Source organism: Aotus nancymaae, unplaced genomic scaffold, assembly GCF_030222135.1.
Source record: "Aotus nancymaae isolate 86718 unplaced genomic scaffold, 86718_ANA_hifiasm-v0.15.2.pri h1tg000008l, whole genome shotgun sequence".
Lineage (NCBI taxonomy): Eukaryota > Metazoa > Chordata > Mammalia > Primates > Aotidae > Aotus > Aotus nancymaae.
In genome coordinates this window covers 56,641,530-56,662,173 of record NW_026988419.1, presented here as the reverse complement: position 1 = coordinate 56,662,173, position 20,644 = coordinate 56,641,530, and the positions used below count along the sequence as shown (strand labels likewise).

Genomic DNA, 20,644 nt, shown 5'->3' with positions numbered 1-20,644 from the left:
AATTATTTCAGTAACTCCAATTTCCAAGTTACTTTTAACCATCCATATACTTCTATGCAGGTCAAGAATTTATTTCTTATGAAGATGCATCTTAGTAATGGATCAGTGATTTTTTGAACAACTTTAATGTAAAATGGTCTTGCTACAAACCAAAGAAACTTGGTATGTATCACACAGATAGTGGAATTGGGTGTACTTTGTGATAAAAGCATTTATTAGCAGGAGAAATTTAGCCAGCACCTTGACTCCAAAGAACTCAACGTGCTATGCTAATGCCACAAACCTATTTTTTTTTTAAAGTTAAAGTCCCTGCAAGCATTGCCCTTTGTCCTCTAAGTTTGGAAACACACATCAATCCTAAGGAAGCCATGGCATAGTAGTTCTCTTTCCTTTTGCATTCAGAGAGCATTGAGGATATGGCCTGTGTTCATGTTGATCACTTTTACATTCCAATATGCCTGCCCATTGATTTCTAGCCATCTCTTTTCACCTTTGAAAACAACTATCTCAGATACCTATTATTCAGCTCATTTGGAATCAGAATCCTACCTTACCTACCTTCTCCTCCCCAGTTCTCTGCCCCTCTATGAGCAAACACAATTTTTTTAAAGTAAGCCAGATATATTCAACAGCTAAGAGCAGAACAGAGCTCTGGTGCAGACCTTAAAATCGACATGCTTTAGGAAGAGGTCTGGAAAAGTATATTTCAGAATATCAGAAAATGTGGAAACAGTAAAGCATTCATTTCAAAGGAAAGAATTTAAAATAACTGAGTACACATCACCCTATCAGACATGGACAGCTTTGGCACAGACCACTGAATATGTGAGTGCAAGACTCCTAATTGCTTGCAGCGACTCCTAAAATTAGAAATATGTGCAGCCCAGAGAAATCTGAGCAGGATAAAAGGTATTATGTATCATGATGCCTCAGACTTGCCCTTTGAGAGATGTAGTCAGTCTTTCTAGGAAGATGAGCATCAAAATCTATGTAAAGAAATGATCTTACCTTGTCAGCTAATTTGTTCCAAGGATTAGTATCAATGTCACACAGAGGTACTATAGTGTAGAAGCAAAAGTTCAGGTTTTGGTCTTCAGGTGAAAGAGATAAAGCAAAAGTCAGAAATTAGTAAGAACTTAAAAACAATGAGGTCTCTTGGGTTTCAGCAGGAGCTCAAGTTACATAAATGGACTATTTAGTAAAGATGAAAGCCGCCATAGAAAACTATCTATAAAATTCAAGAACTCATATTGTAAAACCATAGGAAGAAATCACATTCATTAAGCACAATATATAGGGCACTGTAATAGGTGCTTTCATACCTTGCAAGCTAAGTATGACCATAGCATCATTCCCCTTTCTAACTGATGAGACTAGGACTAATAAAAATGCTAAGAAATTTGTCACAGGTCATACACCTGATAAATGATCAACACCTGGTAAACTCAGACTTGGTATTGGCTTTAGGCATAAATGTTATGGGTATGTCTATCTCTTGGCTTAATTGAGGAGAAATTCTCCAATATCATAATATTGTCCCTACTGGCTCCATTTAATTCCACAGTTATACCTAAATTTTTAAAGTCTTAATAATTTTGTTTTAAAAATTTCTGATCTAAATTCAATCACCCAAGGTGTGGGGCATCTTAAGTAGCTCCCAGGCATTTAATCAAAGGGAGCTGTTGTTTAATGAGCTCTACCAGGAAGCCAAGAGCAAGTCCTACAGGATGGGGGTGGGGGCTTGGGAAATCTCCTCTGGGTACTGGGGCTGGGGTTTGTTTCCAACACTTTTTGACTACATACTCTTTGGTTGACTCTTCATATGATAATTTTGTAATATTTGTTACAGAGAGCCTAGAAAGATAATTCAGTCTTTCCCCTAACAGGATTGATCAAAATTTGATAGTTTATTGTTGATAGATTTAAAAAGCACTTTTGAGCTTCAAACTTATTATGTAAACTCCCTGTCTGTGAATTTCCTCTGTAGTTATGCTCCAAGAACAGAAAATGCTCCAAGGAGAAAAGGCGTTCTGGAAAGTAAACCTTCTATTTCATAATTTGCTGATGCCCAATTAGATGCAGACACAGGGCATAGATGGAGAAAATTAAAATTCGAGGTCCTTTTCAAGGCTCAGATGTCATCTGCAGGAGAAAGCAGCCACCCCAGCAAGAAGACAAAGGGTGTTAACTCAGCCTGGGGGCATCACTGCCCTTGTCTGTCATGGGCCTGGGGCTGCTGGCTGGCCTGGTGGGCTCAGAAAATTCTCTCCCTCTGCCTACACCTAAGACAACTTCTTCTGATGGGCCTGCCATGAGCATCCTGACCCATTCGTATCTTTAGTAATAGGAATCTGAACCAGGCACTGCTCATTACTACTTTGACATAGGCCTCATTACTGCTTTGACCTAGAGCACCCAGACTTCCTGGTCCTCTTACCTCAGGTCAGACCTGGTGAGGAAGGGGTCAGTGTGAATCTGTAACTGGGGACAGGGAGGTGGAGTGAGGGGCTGACTGGCCAGATTAGAAGGTTGACTCAGGCAAAAACTGCTGAGGAATTTATAGATTTGGCATTGCCAATAAAAGGCTGAAGTGAAAAGTCACTTTTTGATACCAATAATGACCACATTTTGATCAACCACAGTAGAGGAAAGACTGAATTATGTAATTATGTTTTTTTCTCTAGAAAAATCCCAAAATTGTCATCATATAAAGGGACAATCAAAAAGTATAAAGGCAAAGATGAAGGGAAACAAGCATTATAGAACTGTAGTTAGGCACTTAATTACCAAAAACATAATGTTACTGATTTTTTAAAATTTTGTGATAATTTTCAGTGTCTTAGTTCATTTGTATTGCTATGAAGGAATAGTAGAGACTGGGTAATTAAAGAAAAATGTTTGTTTGGCTCATGGTTCTGCAGGTTATACAAGAAGCATGACACCAGCATCTGCTTCTGGTGAGAACTTTAGGCTGCTCTCACTCGTGGTGGAAGACAAAGAGAAACAAGTTTGTGCAGAGATCACATGGTGAAGGAAGAAGCATGAGAGAGAAAGGGAGGAGGTACCAGACTCTTAAATAAGCAGCTCTTAGGAAAACTAATATAGACCAAGTACTAACTCATTACTGCAAAGATTGCACCAAGCCATTCATAAGAGAGCCACCCTGTGACCCAAACACCTCTCATTAGGTCCTACCTCCAACACTGAGTATCAAATGGAGAGTCAGATAAATCAAAATATAGCACTGAGTTTTAAAAAATTTCTGATTTGATGCAATTTCTTTTTGAAATAAATTCTCCCATTCATAATTACTTTTTAACTCACCTTTTAAAATTCTTTTTCTTAAAGAGTGACCCACAAATTTAAGCTTTAGGTCCCACAGACCTGGAACTATCCTGGGGGCCAATCTTGGAACTTCTGCTGTTACATAAAAGGCCATGCCCAGTATCCACATGTTCTCATAGCTGGAGTTTCTGCCTAGAGGGATGTTATGAAAAGGTGCTTGGTTCAATTTCATGGAAAGAACAATCGACTGGAATGGGACTTCAATTCTAGTTCTAGATTCACCTTGTTCTACTTATGTTCCCCTGGGAAGGAGGCTGTAATCCTCAGGAAAATGGGATTCTAAATAAGATCCCCTGCTAATCTCACAGGGATGTCTTGCATTAGTATTATATAAATGTTAAGATCTTCATAGAAGGCAGCTGACAAAAAGAAAAATGCCATTGCTACCACTCCTTGCATATTTTCCCTGGCTAGCAGCAAACTTCAGATGTTACTGGTAGCATCCCCATGAATTTTGTCACCTTCATATACTGTTCCCTCACCAACTTTGAGACAAATTGAAAATCGACATGTTCCTTTCTAAATTTCCCCTAAGTGTTGTTGTTGGTAGTGGTAGTGAAGTTCCTTTTTGTTTCTTTTTCTTTATTTTTTAAACATGGGAGAAGATGTGAAAACATTCATTTCCCTCCTTTGCACATCTTTTTAACCTTCCTCCTCCATATCGTCCTTGTCCTCCCACCCCTCAACAGCCCAATGCCACTACCCTCTACTTCCTGTCAGATACTACCCTCTACTTCCTGTCAGAAACTGCCCTGTACTTCCTGTCAGATACTGCCCTCTACTTCCTGTTAAATACTGCCCTCTACTTCCTGTCAGATATTGCCCTGTACTTCCTCTTAGTTATTGAACTGGCCATCGCCCTTGTCCAGCTCTTACAGGGTCTTGTGAAAATATCCTGGAATTAGGCTGACATTCCACTCCCCTAGACTGTTCAAGATAATAGAAGATTAACAGAGAGCGGGGCTTGTTCAGATTTGAGGAAGGCCCCATAGTGATGAAGCCAAACTCCTTTGTGTTCCTCACTGGTCACCCAGTGATGTCACTTAGGCTCCTCTGGCACATGAAGAAACTCCTGACCTGTATCCTCTTCCTTGCCACACCCTCACCCCACCTCAAGCTATTTTTGGCTTCTGCTATATGCAGAAAATGAGCAAATAAAATCGGGGAAATAATCCATAAAGTCAATGGCTAATCAGCCACACTTTAATATCCAAGAAAGGCGAATAACACCCTCGAAGGTGTCATCAACCAAAGCGAAGGGTAATAAGTTGGTCCCTTTTGGAAATTTTCTGTATCTCTATAAATTTGTTACTCAAGGTAAATCACCAGTCTGTCTAGCCACATTTGTTAACAATGCATGTAACTCTTAACAGCATCTCAAAAGCATACTTACTCTCAATTTCGCTTCTCATTCGTTTTTATGATGCCAGAGAAATTCAGATTATATAGGCTTTCTTTGTGCTGAGATGGTAATTTTATATCACTGTAGATTAATAGCATTTTTAGTGATATTTGGTATCACTCATTTGTCTCCTATGGTCGTAAAGATATATATTTTTTCTAATTTGGCTTTGCCAACAAATAAAAAATAAGAGTCTTTTTCTGTTGAATGAGCAAAAAAGTCATTCTGATCATGAAAAATTATTCTCTTTTAACATACCCACAATCCACCATCTAATTGTTTTTGTTATTGCAGCAATACAGCTTCTACAAGAATGTGTGTGTGCATGCCTGCATATATACAGCTTGGCCTGCAGAAGACTTTCTCCTTTTTGCTCCTTGATCTTTACTTTGAGTTCTGATTACTGAGAACTCTTACAGCCTGTTCATCCAGGTACTTCTGTTTAGGAAGATGTAAGCTTTACCTTCCTTCTTCTTCCTCTCCCTTGATCCTAGAGTTTTGCAGATATTTTTACTTCATGAACGTATTAATATTTCTGGAATTGTATTCTGGGAACTGATTCTGCAGTGCTCATAGGAACAAGTACCCATTCCAGGGATGGTTATTATGAAACAGAAAGGCAGTCAGACTCGGTTTAGCTATCAGCTTTTAAGAGCTTCCTCCATCTGCTAAAATGTGCACCGCAAAGTTGCACATAAAATGCTGATTAGTACCTCAGTGCAGATTCATATAATGATCCACTTTCTCTTGGTTTACACCACACTCTCCTAAGTACCTATTCACCTGTTCTATTGGAAAATTTTAATCATCTCTCTGACATTAGCTTGGCAATTTCAGCGGCCACTTCACAATCTTTCAAAGTCTTTCTGCTCCATTTCATTCCTATTTCTTTTCTGCTTGTGTTAATTATTTTTGCAGCCAGCATACGTGTTTGTCAATAATGCATTACATTTTCCATGTGTCAGTTCTTCAGCCCATCAAAGAACCCTGTTTTTACATTCTGAGTCTATTTTTCCCTTCCCCGACTCAGCTTATTTTGCTCTAGGCCTGCCTCTACTCTTCATTCCAAATCCATCAGAAGTTGCATGGAAGTTGGTAACTGCAAGGCAGTCCCCAATTTAATTGGGTCTAGTTCCCCACAGAGCATCACGTTTGAGCCTACAGGGGACTGCAAGTTGTCTAATAGCCCGTACTTATTCGATAACTGAGGTGCCTTAAATGTCCTCACCTCTGGGATACCCACTTCTGGAATGTGCACAGGACAGTTCTCCTGTCTTGAATCAAGGGCCAACACGTAAGACCCTCCTTAAGAAAATCTCTCCTGACTCTGCTAACTTCATTCCCAAATGTGATGTCTTTGCTTAATGAAAAAGCCTTCTCTCAATGATCACTAAAAGAAACTCCTAGCATAGTGGTAGGTACATTCCAAAGCCCTATGAATACGTACACAATTGAATGTGATAAAAAGGCTTAGGATCCCCAGACTCTGTAGGCTGCTTTGGGGGATGTGGAGTGGATGAATGTTGCTCACTTTTTAAATATAAGTACTGTTCTCCACTCTGTCCCAGCATAACCTGTTCTTGGGAATTTTCTAATGGTTACCGCTTCCTTTTTCATGATTAGTGTGAAGGGTAGCAATAAACTGTTATAATTCCAAGACTCTTCTTTTGTGGTTGCTTCTGAGAATCACTGACTAGTTCCCTCTCACAGGCCAAGGAAACGCCATTTGAAGAGAACTCTACTTCTCAGAATGAATGCTCCTTTAGTGAAGGGCACATAAAGGGAAGTTTCTTTTCTTGTTTTGCTTTTGTTTAGAATTCCCTGCAGGGTTACACACATCCTGTTCTAATTCCCTGGCTTCTTGGGGAAACACTCAGGCCATGACGGGAAGACAAGGGACACAGGCCCCAAGTCATGGACAGGGAGCTGGCGTGAGGCTCCTTGGCATCTGGGCTGCCCATTTTATTTTCTCTTGTGCCCAAGTTAGTCATTCACGTGCACCGGAATCATCCGAGTCCCACACACTGACCCTTGGTAAGATTCCATTTCTTACTACCCTTAACTATAACTTTCGTTTGCCAGCTCCTTCTGGTATTTTTAACTGCTTGCCATCACTTGGAAGCCCTTCATCTTCATTCTGAGAGAGAGTGCTGGAAATGTCTGGGCAGGGAAAGCAGAAATGTGGGAAATGAGAGTTTAGGAGGAGTAGGAATATAAACTTGGATTGGCAAATAATACTAATGCCAATCCTGTGTGTTTAAGGCGTTTAGGCAATCAGAAATGTCTTTCATTGTTAGCGCTTTTCTAGTAATCACTGCAGATGATCATTGTGTTCTAACTGTTCCATAAGAACATTGCTTTTTAACGGTTGCTCTGTCTACTCTCTGGCAGTCACACTAATAAGCAAAGGAACTGGCAAAGACCTGCTAAAGGGACAGGGGAAAGGGAAAATGAAGTTATGTTTTAGTCATCTTTCAAATATTCACCTTACCATTTCATCTACTAATAGAGAAATCGAGGTTTTTTTTCTCTCTTGTGGGGAACCTATCTCTTTATTTCTAGATCTCCTTGGAAATATCATTCTGAAACTTGAAGATCCCCTCTAGATATTATTTTCCAGAATGAAAGGTCTCTAGCAGAGTCTTTAATGTGCAATAACAAGAAGATGAAATATTATTGTTTTTCCTCTGGACTCTTGAATTTGTACTTGATCTAGGATTGACATTGGGCAGCTCACCTTTCCCACTTCATGGTTAGCTCTAGGTCAGGCTAAGAAATTACCTTCCCTGGTCACTCCCTGCTTTGTTCAGTTAAATAAAAATGAATTGTTCATTTTATTTAGTTAACTAACTCCATGGGTCAAGGTAAGCTAAAGAAAAGTAAATGTACGAGAGGAAATGTTGGCAAATTCTCTGTACCTTTTTTTCTCTTTTACATGTTTTTATTTGAATCAAACTAGGGAGAAATAATGTTTTAGCTATAGCTAAACATAGGGAGAGAACACGGGAAGCTAGAATCTGAAAACCTGAGTTGGTAACTGGTAAAACGGCGGCTTCATTTCTGGTACCATGGGCAAGACCCAAATCTCTCTGAGCCTCCACTTCCTTTTGTAAAGGGGAAAGTAACATATACTTCACAGTGCTGTTCTGAGTATGTCAGTTAGCCTTGTAAATGCATTGCATACAAGTTATGATTACAAATGAGCAGCCCTTTAAGTCCTCAGCTGAGTTTCTGTCCCAGTTAGAATGGAACTGGCATGAAACACAAAGGTGAAGAGGCCTCCTCCACTGCATTCAGCCCTTGCCACTCCATGATTTTCCCTTGTCTTTCTAAGGATTTACTCAGATGCATTTACACCAGTTTAACGATGGAAATTTCCTTTGTAGAGGCCCAAGTGTAGCTAGAAAATCCTCAGAGATCAATCAACTTAGACAGTAACAGGTAGCTTGCTTCTTTTGATCAACATACAGGCAAACAAACAACATATATATATAGAGAGAGAGACAGAGTTTCACTCTTGTTGCCCAGGTTGGAGTGCAATGGTGTGATCTCAGCTCATCGCAATTTCTGTCTCTTAGGTTCAAGCAATTCTCCTGCCTCAGCCTCCCGAGTAGCTGGGGTTACAGGCATGCACCACCACACCCGGCTAATTTTGTATTTTTCGTAGAGATAGGGTTTCTCCATGTTGGTCAGGCTGGTCTTGAACTCCTGACCTCAGGTGATCAGCCCACCTCCCAAAGTGCTGGGATTACAGGCATAAGCCACTGTGCCTGGCCTCCAACAACATATTTTAAAATAAGGAAACAGAGAACCAATTTTTAAACCAGTATAATCACCTTGGTTTCCTATGATAGACTAGAATGGAGTGGGTTTAAAATAAGATATAAGCAATCACTTCTCTGTACTTGTTTACAGATTAGGAAAGATCCATAATTAACCATGCTTTGAGAAAATACTTCCTTGGAATGATCATAGTGAAAGGTTTGGTTTTAAAAAAGTTGAGGGTCGGGGTCTTCTACATCACATCCTCTGCCAGATTTTTTTAAAATTAAGATTTCTATAAATTTTTTAGAAATTAAGGCTTCCATAAAATTCATGTAATTTTAACCAGGGGTAATCTCATTCAGTTTCCACATGTGTGAAATGGAGATTATAATAATACCTTCTCGTGGGCTTCCTGGGACTACGTTATATAACGTTTAGAAAAGTACCTCTCCAATTATCATGTTGTATACCTTCAATATATACAATTTTTATGTCAATTATACCTCAATAAAGCTAATGAAAAAACCCTCATTTCCATAGTAAAAATAAGAACCTAGCACACAGTTAATATTCTATTCTATAATTCTATAAATGTTAGCAATTATTGTTATTATCAACTAATAAAATTTCCAATTACCCTTATACTGTATGACCCATTGGGGAGAGGACTAATAATCTATGAATAGGATGCAATCTGTATGAACAGAGTTTTAGAAACTTTTGTTTTCATTGCTGCATTTTAAAATAGATTACTTATCAGAAAACAAAAGCTGTTTTCAATATTACTTTAAAATGGGAAGAACTGCCTGTAATACAAGTCTTCCATTCCTGCAAGGGAACAATGGGTTAGAGATGAGGAGACCTTTTAGAGGGCATGTCTCACCAGTTTGCAAAATCCCTCAGCGTCCTCTATGCAGCCATTTGGCTCATTTAGGCATTTGCATTTCCCTTTCCTGTCTTACACTCTTCCAGGTATTTTTATATAGGGTCTTCTCTCTTGTTTTACACAAACAATGAGACGAGGTTAGGCAATACTATCCACATTTTACAGTTGAGAAAACTAATAAAAGGTTAAAGCAGTTTTATAATAAAATGGTACACAGTGAGTCTCTTGGGACAGTGACTAAATTCCAGACAACCGTCATCTCCAATATTGTGCTGCTTCCCAAACCATGTGAACAAACTCCTTCCTCAAATTTCATCGCATCCAGTGTTCTTCGCTGTGATTTTAAGCAGCAGGACAACATTATGTGCCAGTTTTAAATAGTAAGTTAAAATGTGACCTAAGGTGTTTGAGGCAGCGTCCTCTCCACTCTACTAATAATCAGGGCAGTTTCTAATTATTTGCATGGAAGTTGGCTCCCGAGATAATTCAGTGTCCGTGTGGCTCCATTTCACCTCTACTTATTTCCATTACCTTGCATATTAGCTATGTCAAGTTGATGGGCCTGCTGTTCCCCAGAGTGGCTATTATAAATACTGGTGCTACGGTGAAATGCTTCCAGTCTTCTGGAACCTCATTTGAACTAAGCAAGTTCTCCATAATGATCATTAATGATGTATTGCTTGCATAAAAATGTTGGATATTAATCTTTTGTTTACTTTCTCTATGCCATCATACTTTTAAAATGTTCTTTGTAATGTGAGTTAACTGATGACCAGGAGTAGCTTCTCCACTGGGAACTGAATAACTTTTTATAGCTGACAATTTACTATGGCAGGTAAAGGAGCAGTCTTAGACCCTTGCTTGAAAAACCTACTTCTCCTGGCAGATATGGCTGCCTAAAGTTCTTGTAGCTAAAATAACATTAATGCCCAGGTACAAAACCTCATCTATGTCTCTTTTCAAGTTGCAAAGACTGTCTGCCGCCTAAGTATCATAAATTTGGGACTGGAGCCTGTTCGTGCCAGGAATTTCCTGCAAGGTGACTGGGATGAGTATAGTCACCAACTCTCGAAGGCGGGGCATTGTGGGTGCTGGATAAATTCTATTCCTTTCTCACAGGACCTAGATTTGGCCCATGTTGATGAGTCTGAGAGCTCTTCTGGTCTAGATCCTTCCACAAATTCCCTTCTGCTGAGACCCAGATTTCAAGTGCTAAATTAAATCTAAGAGCAACCTCTATGACTTAAGATAGGGTTTTCTTCCCATTTTGAATTGGACTGGGAGAAATTCCTGCAGTTTGGTTTAGTTTGCTCTTATGTCATGGGACTGGACCAGAAGTAGATGATCATCTGTGCAGGAAATGATGATACTCTTTGGGGCACAACATCACTGAGCTTGAGCTCAAGAACATGATAGACCTGGAATTGAAGCCCTGCTTGCCACCACCTACTAGCTATGAAACTTCAGGAAGGTTTCTTAAACTCTCTTTAAGATTCAGTTTTCTCGCCGGGTATGGTGGCTCAGGCATATGATCCCAGCACTTTGGGAGGCAGAGGTGGGCAGATCACTTGAATTCAGGAATTAGAGACCAGCCTGGCCAATATAGTCAAACTCCGTCTCCATCAAAAATACAAAAATTAGCTGGGCATGGTGGATACCTGTAATTCTAGCTACTTGGGAGGCTGACGTAGGAGAATCGCTTGAACCCAGGAGGCAGAGGTTGCAGTGAGCTGAGAGAGACTGTGCCACCGCACTCCAGCCTGGGTGACAAAGCGAGACTCCATCTCAAAAAAAAAAAAATTTAGTTTTCTGTTTGTTTCATAGGAATGCTAACAGTAGTCACTTCATAAGATTGTTGTGAGGATTAAATGGCAAAATATACGTAAAACATTAAGCCCACAGTTCAGTATAAAGCAAGTGCTCAGTACAAAATATAAAGCTGTAATATTTATTTATTTAATTATTATTATTATTTGAACCTACACAGGTCTCAACTGTATAGAGTCCCTTTCTGACTTTACTCATCCAGAAAAAGAGAGGGTGTTTTCTAGGCTGTCAGCATGTGTCTATTCCTGTACTACCTGACTTTGTGATCAGCGATTAGAATGTAATAGAGGTAAAGAGATCTTGCTGGGTTTAGTTATGAGCAGAATGAGGAAATGGCCCTATGCCAAAACTATAAATTTACCAGAAATCTCTTACAGTAAGGAATGCACATTAAAATATATTAGAAGTAGACATGCTTATGACATGTAGGCTCATATCTGAGAAAGGTGTGGAGCAGCTCTTAGGCAAACATAGATACTGAAGCCACCAAGGTGGGGATGACATGGTTTGGGGAAAGAAGGAAGTTTGTTAGGACTATGGTTGTCAATGTAATTGCCACTGTCTTTCAAATTCTTAACCTCTCTCAAAGTACTTTTTATTGTATTACAGTTTTTTGAGATAGGGCATTGCTGTATCACCCAGGCTGGAGTACAGTGATGTGCTCACAGCTCACCATGGTCTCAGCCTCCCAGATTTAAGTAATTATCCCGCCTTAGCCTCCCAAGTAGTTAGGACTACAGGCACACGGCATGAAACCTGACTCATTTTTCTGTTATTCTTTGGGATTTTTTTTTTTTTTTTTTTTTTTTTTTTGGTAGAGAAAGGGTCTCACTATGTTGCCCAGGCTACTCTCTAGCTCCTGGCCTCAAATGATCCACCTCAGTTTCCCTAAAAATGTGCTGGGATTATAGTTGTGAGCCACCACACCAGTCATGGATACCTATGACAATCTTTGCTGCCATCATCCTATTCTTGCTCTAATTCATCCCACCACATTGCTGCCAGAGTGGGCTTTATAGAACACAACCCTAATCATGCCATTTCTCTACTGGGTCTTAGCTGGTTCCCATTGCTTACCCAATTAAGCCTAGTGGTCAGAATCAAAAGGATAACCCTTAGACCTATGAACCATTGTCAATCCCTTGACCTCTGAATCCAGAGAAATTTGGTGGTCTGACACTAGAGGACAGTGCTAGGAAGAAGCTGGAAAATGCAAGGAACACTTTTTACCACATCCTCTAAAGATTGCCCCAGGAGTCTGATTGAAAAAAAAATGCATAAGGGAAAGACACATGAGTTTACCCTCTTGCCTGGAGACTAAACATCTTCACAGCAAGGAAATGTTTATGGCTTCATATACCTGAAAAACTGTTCAATCCCTGTATTAGTCTGTTTTCATGCTGCTGATAAAGATATATGAAGACTGGACAATTTACAAAAGAAAGGTTTAGTGAGTTACAGTTCCACATGGCTAGGGACACCTCACAATCATGGTGGAAAATGAAAGACACTTCTTCTATGGCAGTAGCAAGAGAGAGAGAGCTTGTGTAGGGAAACTCCTGGTTTTAAAACCATCAGATCTTGTGAAACTTACTATCATGAGAACAGCACATGAAAGACCCACCCCCATGATTCAATTATCTCCCACTGGGTGCCTCCCACAACATGGGAGAATTATGGGAGCTACAAGATGAGATTTGGGTGGGGAGACAGAGCCAAACCTTATCATTCCACCCCTGGCCCCTCCCAAATCTCATGTCCTCACATTTCAAAACCAATTATGCCTTCCCAACAGTCCCCCAACATTTTAACTCATTTCAGCATTAACTCAAAAGTCCACAATCCAAAGTCTCATCTGAGACCAGGCAAGTCCCTTCTGCTGATGCGCCTGTAAAATCTAAAGCAAGTTAGTTACTTCCTAGCTACAACAGGGGTACAGGCATTGGCTAAATACAGCTGTTCCAAATGGGAGAAATTGACCAAAACAAAGGGGCTACGGGCCCATGCAAGTCCAAAATCCAGCAGGGAAGTCAAATCTTAAAGCTCCAAAATGATCTCCTTTGACTCCATGTCTCACATCCAGGTCATGCTGATGCCAGAGGCGGGCTCCCACAGCAGCAGGAAGCTCCACCCCTGTGGCTTTGCAGGGTGCAGCCCCAACTCCTGGCTGCTTTCATGGACTGGTACTGAGTGTCTGCAGCTTTTCCAGGCACTTGATGCAAGCTGTCAGTGGATCTACTATTCTGGGGTCTGGAGGATGGTGACCCTCATCTCACAGCTCCACTAGGTGGTGCCCCAGTAGGGACTGTGTGTGGGAGCTCCAACCCCACATTTCACTTCTGCACTGTCCTAGCAGAGGGTCTCCATAAGGGCCCTACCCCTGCAGCAAACTTATGCCTGGACATCCAGGCATTTCCATTCATCCTCTGAAATCTAGGCAGAGGTTCCCAAACCTCAATTCTTGACCTCTGTGTACCTGCAGGCTCAACACCACGTGGAAGCTGCCAAGGCTTGGGGCTTCCACCCTCTAAAGCAACAGTCCTAGCTACACCTTGGACCCTTTTAGTCATGGCTGAAGTGGCTGGGACACAGGACAGCAAGTCCCTATACTGCACATATAAGGACCCTGGGCCAAGCCCACAAAACATTTTTTCCTCCTAAACCTCTGGGCCTGTGATGGGAGGGGCTGCTGCAAAAGTCTCTGACATACCTTGGAGATATTTCCCCCCATTGTCTTGGTGATCAACATTCGGCTCCTCATTACTTATGCAAATGTCTGCAGCAAGCTTGAATTTCTCCTCAGAAAATAGGATTTTCTTTTCTATTGCATTGTCAGGGTCTGACAAAAATTTTTCAAACTTTTATGCTCTGTTTCCATATTAAAACTGAATGCCTTTAGCAGCACCCAAATCATTTATTGAATGCTTTGCTGCTTAAGAAATGTCTTCTGCCAGATACTGCAAATCATCTTTCTCAAGTTCAAAGTTCCATAAATCTTTAGGACAGGGCAAAATGCTGTCAGTCTCTTTGCTAAAACATAACAAGAGCCACCTTTGCTACAGTTCCCAACAAGTTCCTCATCTCCATCTGACACCACCTCGTTGTTCATATCACTATCAGCATTTTCATCAAAGCCACTCAACACGTCTCTAGGGAGTCCCAAATTTTCCCACATTTTCCTGTCTTATTCTAAGCCCTCCAAACTGTTTCAACCTCTCCCTGTTACCCAGTTCCAAAGTTGCTTCCACATTTTTGGGTATCTTTTCATCAGCACCCTACTCTACTGGTACAAATTTACTGTATTAGTCCATTTTCATGCTGCTGATAAAGACATACCTGAGACTGGGCAATTTACAAAATAAAGAGGTTTAATGGACTTACAGTTCCACGTGGCTAGGGAGGCCTCATAATCATGGCAAAAAGCAAAAGGCACTTCTTACGCTGTGGCAAGAGAGAGAGCTTGTGCAGGGAAAAATCTCATTTTTTAAACCATTGAATCTCGTGAGACTTATTCACTACCATGAGAACACCACAGGAAGGACACACCCCATGATTTGATTATCTCCCACCAGGTCCCTCCCACAACATGTGGGAATTATGGCAGCTATAAGATGAGATTTGGGTGGGGACACAGAGCCAAACCATATCAATCCCTAATGTTGATTCTGGGGTCTTCCAGAAGAGCAGCTGTAATACAGAGGACTTGGGGCTCAGCTTTTCCAATTGATTATCTTCTTTTTTTGGAACCATGTCTTCCTCTCTGCTGCCTCCATGCTTCTGACTTGTCAGTCTTCTGCTTTTTCTTTAAGTGCATGCCTGATTATCTGATTGAAATAATCTGTGTGATTTATAAGGGAGCCTCAATTACATATGGCTTTTTAGTGTTCCCTGAATATTCATTTAAATCATGTGTAAATAAGAGTTGAGACTGCTCACCTTCAGAGTTCTTAGAAAAACTGAGTTGTCCCTTGACAATTACAAAAACAACTATTTTTTCAAATCTAAGGGGCTTCACTTGAAGTCAATACAGGTCATTTAGCTGAGGAGGCAGGTACAGGTCCTTCTGTTCTTCCCCATTGTTTTCCATTTCTTGACTCCACATCAGCAAGCTAGAAGACTCTGCCTCTCTGATGGGAATTTAAGAAATTGCCTGGGAAGGCCACTGTGGTAATGTTGGTGGCAGCAGCCTTTCTCTAGCCATTGTTCTTTGCTCCAGATGTGGCCATCATTATATGACATGCTCCCATTTTAATAACCCAAACCAAGAAAGATACATTGTGTTCAGCTCTTCCCCAATACATATCTCACAAAGAAGTATATATTGGGAAAACATTTATATTTTTAAAATCAGTGACCCCTGTGCATTGAGATTTACCTAACTGACACAGATCAGTAAACCTTTGGCCTTTGGTTTTTGGTTAAGCCAAAGCACCTCGGCTTATGGCATATGTAAGATGCCAGGAAACCTGAGGATCCTCTGACAGAGTTAACTGTACCAGCTACCTGTCACAGGGCTGTATTTATCACAATTTATAAAATATTTTGTTTTAAATATTAGAGGAAAATTGATATGTTAATTCCGTATCATGACAGGCATTTCATAAAGACACAGAAAATAACTTTTAGATATTTCTCCTTATCAAAGAAGAGGGTTTGCGAGAGTAAAAATTCTTCAGCTCCTTACTGGGAATGAGAAAACTCAATGAGAAACTCAATCTTTCTACAGACAAGATTCCCATCTCTACAACTATTAGCTTCTACGTTGTATCAGTTAAGAATCTGTTTGGTTTCTAAAATTATTGACCTATGTTCCAAATCAGTTTTTTAAATAGAAAACTATCTTACTCCCGTCACCCTTCTTGGTCACTGGAGAGATGGCTTGAGAAATGCCTGCCATCAAACTTGTACTCAGCAGTATATTTCTTATTAAATTAGCAATGTGAAAAACAAAAATAGAAGTTAGTAATTTCCTACAGCTCCTAAACCACTTTATTCTTCCAACAGAAATGTTGCAGCACATTACTCCAAAATGTAGACTAGGACCCTTGGGTATTTTACAAGTGAACAATGGCTGAGTCATTTAATTTAAGAAACACAGCTAGCTAAGCACTTATTTCTTTGAGCAAAAATTTCAGAGGGCTTTTATTATGCTTGCACAAGATCCAGATATCTGAAGACTCTGTAAATCCATAAATACCCTCTGGCATGATGGGCCATTACGGTTCTTAAAGACTCATTGCTGTCTATAGGATCAAATGCATGCTTCATGTGGAAGCCTGGGAGGAAGATTTATATGATGACCATTCCAAATCACATCTCTATTTAAAACTCACTGTCTTGGGAAAGAACTTCAAACTATTTTTGCCTGCTGGTATGAAGCATTAAGTTTCCTGCAGAGAGTTTTAGGAACATTCAATTCTCTAAGCTCACATATGTACACACCTGTAACCAAATCTCTTCCCTTTTTTTCTCCCCAGGGCATGGAACTCAGCTTGGTAGGTAAATCTCATGGGCTCAGACCTACTACTTAACTCAAACTTGACCGGAGTCACATAAATCACTTAATCTTTTGGAAAGATGAGTGTTGGAATGAAGAGCTAAATTTCTCCAAAGGTCATTTGTGTTTTGCTCAAGACCAGAAGGAGAAGCAGGGCAGTGCTGCTTCATTAAAGAAACAGAAGGAGCTTCCAGAAGCTGGGAATGTTAGCAATGTCATGTGGGCAGGAAAGGTTAGAGAGGATAGGAACTCTGAAGAGGAACTTGGGTGCCAACCTTTTTCCATTTCTCACACCAACAGGTCATTTGGTCATGTTGGTTCTACCTCCATCATGTTTTCAAACTGGACACCTCCTTTCCATCGGTTCTCCTGTAGCCATGGTCCAGGATATCATCATCCCAGCCCAGGACTATTTGTCTCTCTGTCTGCTCCATATTGCTGAGAGAATATCTCTGTTATCTGTACAACTGATTATATGTCAAGCCCGGTCTTCCTCAATTGGAAAGTGTTTCTTTCACTATCCTGTCCTCCCCACCACCAGAATTCCTGTTGTTTCCTGAAACCATCTCAGTTCATTCCTATTCCCCTCTGCACAGAGCATCCTCTTACCTCTCTCCCCTCATTGTTGAAGTTCTAAGCTCCCAAGAAGCCCCTTCAGCCTACCCAGTGAGAATTCATTTGTCATATCCTCAAAGCACAATCTTAATATTCATCTCCTGCCTTGTGCTATATTTATTTATTGGAGTACATCTGCCTTCCCCCCACATTATAAACCCTCCAAGAGCAGGGATCATATCACCCAATGCCTAACGTAGAGCCCATATGTAGCTGCTATTTAGTAAATATGCATGGGATAAATGTGTATATGTACACAGGTAAGTGGATTTGACAATTGATTTTTGAAAGAAGAGAGTTAGTAGAGTCAAAGAGATAGAACTCAGAATTCAAGAGAGTAAGGTGAGAAAGGGAAATGAGAAACTAGAAGTCTCTTGCAGAATGATATTATGAAAATATTCTATGCATCTATGGATTTGTATGTGTGGAGGCTGTTCTCATGTACTACTAGTTTCTCTCTTCCTATTTCTTACCTATCTGTAGCCTAGAAAATTCATTTTCTTATCATTCCCTTATTCAGCCCTGAGGTGTTAGCTACAGCAATGTCTTTTCTGATCTCTAAGCCTCACAAATCTCAGATTTGTTTAGTTAATGGTATTGGCATGGAAATATTTCTATAGCCTGGTTTCATTTCTGGGTTATCCTACATTACACTGCTGGTGCATTCTGATACATCAGCTATTTTTTTAATCATTTTTATCTTAAGAACATTCTGAAATTATCTCTAGGTCAATTCAAGTTTCATATTTTACTATGTTTCTTATTTTTCCTGAATATTAAAATGGATTTTACTCTATCGCCTTAAAAAATTGAATACCAGCATGTGATGTCATTTAAGGCTTTTTGAATAGGTTTCTCTTTGTTCCTCAACATCACCAATTTCCTATAAGCCCAAAATGCTCCCATTTGCACCATCACATGTTAAGACCCTATAGAACCTCTGGTGTCTAAGGACCTTCAATCGGCCTTGGCAAAGTCCCTGGGATCACAACCCAGGTTGTCCTGACTTCGGTTTCCATCCTAATAGCCAACAGTTACCCTCAGGGCCCCTTTTCCCACTTCCCCTGTCTTTATATCCACGTGTACCATAATAGCTGTGACCCACCTTTTACCACACCCAACAACTACTGGGTAAGCACCCATGCAATTCTCATCAGTTATTGTCACCAGGCCAACTTCTAGAATGGTCTCTGATTTGCTCTCCCACACCCACCGCTTGCCTCTGCTTATCCCAAAAGATTCCCATCCCTTGGCGGAGGATCCTTAATGATAGAAAATCTTGCAACAGTAGGTGAAGAGTGGGTCCAATCTAATTTCCTTTCTCACCACCTGCATGTTCTCTACCTGCCCTGCGCCTTCCCCTAATTTTTTTCCTTTACAAGTTTTCTGATGCTTTTCTATGATGTTCCAAAGAGAGTCACATTTCCCTCTGCTCCTCTCTACAACTCTAGTTCATTTAGCCTTGACTACAGAGTTATTGTTTGTAACAATAGCTAAAAATGTTTGAGTCCTTACTATAAGCCAGGCCATGTACTTTTATGTGGATTATCTCACTGATTCTTCGTTACAGTTTTATAAGGAAAACACTACTACTTTCATGCCCACTTTATAGAGTGGAGGACTGAGGCTTAAAGAGATAAAATAACCTGCCTGAGATTGCACAGCTGGGCAACAACAGCAGCAGGAGTTCAGTGCATTCACTCTTTTTTTACCCACCATGCTCTAAAGCCTTGCTTGCTCAGAGCCAAGTGCTGCTCTCAGATTGCTCATACAGTAGGGTAGTTTGGAGATGCTGACATCTTGCATTCAGTCTGCTAAGTACCAGGCAGCCTCCCTGGCAGAGCGCCTAGTGACAGCTGCCATGGAAACGACCTTTCTCCACACCTGCTCAGACTGCATCTATCTAAGGGAGGCTCCCTGGAACCTTGGCTAATTCTCATCTGATCTCTTCCTTCTGAAAACTCCACCCTCAGGGCAGATGACATGCCAACTGGCATCAGCCAGAAAGCAGCCACCTGTAGCCCAACCTACCCTTGGAGAAACAGCATCGAAACAGACTTGTACAGTTCATACCAAGAACTCCTCCCCCACATACTTTTCCCTCATAGCTTCCTAATGGAACTACAATGCCATTCTCCTGCCCTTGCCTGCAACTTCTGCTTACAGGGCTGATTAAGAACTGATGAAAAATCTGAATATAGTAAAAAGCAAACATAGACACAAATACTTTTCTCACAAATTCTTCCCTGTCATCTTTGCCTGCCCTTCACTTAGAGGACTTTCTGACATGTATTACTTTCATTTCATCAAATAAAATATTTGAAACTAATTATTTCAGAGTAAATTTTAAAAAGCTATGATCCTCTTGACCAGTTCTGTGTATGAGATAAAGAACCAAATACCAGACTTGTTTTAGCTCCAGCTCAGCTTTGAACTTCAAGTTTTTGGATGTTTCTTCTTGGTGAACCCCAACTGCCACCATCACCAACACCCCCACCTAGAATCCCATCAGAAAGATTTTTGAAGAGGAAAAGTTACTGGATTCTGATTTTTTTCAGGTATTATGATCCTGAAATTTAAAACCAACTTCCCTGTTGACATCCTCAGAAATTCTTGAAATATACATAGGGTTTTAGAAACTAAAGGTTTTAAAAAAATTATCTTATTTTTTCACCAGCTGAATATTATCATTAAAATATTCTTTATTAATAGAGCTCAGCACCCAAACCCACATTACCTAGGGATTCAGCATAACTGTTTTTGTGTGTCTATGTCATTGTGTTCTTACAATGTGTCCTCTGAAATATGGCCACCTGGGCCAGCAATGCTGCCATGCTCTTTTCCTGCACGGTGATGGGTGGAAATGGGACAGAGATGGTTAAACCTTGATGGTGGAGGTGGAGGGGGTGATCAGGGAAGAATACACCTGGGCATTTGTGGGCAGTAGGATAGAATGGGCTGGCTTAGGAGAAGGGGACAAAGTGGATGAAAGAAGGTGGCAGGTCTGAGGAAAGCCATGGTGGTGGGGAGACCAGGTGGGTGCCCAACATAGCGCTGGAGTCCAGGGTCCACCCTCTCCTCATCCACCAGCTGGGCCCACTGATTTGTTCTTTTGGCTCTCTTTAGTCTCTTTTGGCTCTAGTCATCAATTCCCCTTTCACTCTTGCCGCGGCTGCACTTTTCCCTTCTCCCAGACCTTGGCTTCAGCTTTGCCAGTAGTGCCCTTTTGTCCTTGCTCCTGGCTCCAGAGCTCCAGGTGTTACTGTTGCCAAAAGCTACTGGCTTTGGGGGCTGTGATTGAATTTCT

The 20,644-nt window shown here is 40.7% G+C and overlaps 1 long non-coding RNA gene across 1 annotated transcript in view; it reads right to left on the bottom strand.

Annotated features, from left to right (window-relative positions):
• Window positions 1-3,141: 3,141 nt before the first annotated feature.
• Window positions 3,142-20,644, bottom strand: part of LOC105730615 (uncharacterized) — a 267,850-nt gene continuing 250,347 nt past the window's right edge. Inside the window, exon 4 of the long non-coding RNA XR_010341457.1 lies at window positions 3,142-3,477. This is a non-coding gene — a long non-coding RNA (uncharacterized LOC105730615). The remainder of the gene's footprint in view (window positions 3,478-20,644) is intronic.